At 49.2% G+C, this 429-nt stretch overlaps 1 protein-coding gene across 1 annotated transcript in view; it reads left to right on the top strand.

Annotated features, from left to right (window-relative positions):
• Positions 1 to 429, top strand: part of CDH23 (cadherin-related 23) — a gene marked incomplete at both ends in the record, with an annotated part of 127,246 nt that overhangs the window by 96,314 nt on the left and 30,503 nt on the right. The gene's annotated exons all lie outside the window — the stretch shown is intronic.

Here is a 429-nt window from a genome sequence, read left to right as displayed (position 1 = left end):
CCCCACAACCCAACCCCCCCGTGCCCACTAAACCACGTCCTGAAGTGCCACGGCTACACGTTTTTTGAACACCTCCAGTGATGGTGACTCCACCACCACCCTGGACAGCCTGTTCCGATGTTTGATTTCTCTCCCTGTAAAGAAATTTTTCCTAATACCCTAAAGGTATTATACCTAATTATATATATAATTATATATACCTATTATACCTAATACCCTAAAGGAGGTCTAAACCTCCCCTGGCACAACTTGAGGCCATTTCCTCTCGTCCTTTCACTGGTTACTTGGGAGAAGAGACCAACCCTCACCTCACCACAACCCCCTTTCAGATAGTTGTGGAGAGCGATGAGGGCTCCCCTCAGCCTCCTCTTCTCCAGACTGAACACCCCCAGTTCCCTCAGCCGCTCCTCATCAGACTTGTGCTCCAGA

The sequence above is a fragment of the Phaethon lepturus genome, unplaced genomic scaffold, assembly GCF_000687285.1.
Source record: "Phaethon lepturus isolate BGI_N335 unplaced genomic scaffold, ASM68728v1 scaffold24189, whole genome shotgun sequence".
In the NCBI taxonomy this organism is placed as follows: domain Eukaryota; kingdom Metazoa; phylum Chordata; class Aves; order Phaethontiformes; family Phaethontidae; genus Phaethon; species Phaethon lepturus.
The sequence above is the reverse complement of the archived record's forward strand: the minus strand, read 5'-3'. Positions and strand labels throughout refer to the sequence as shown.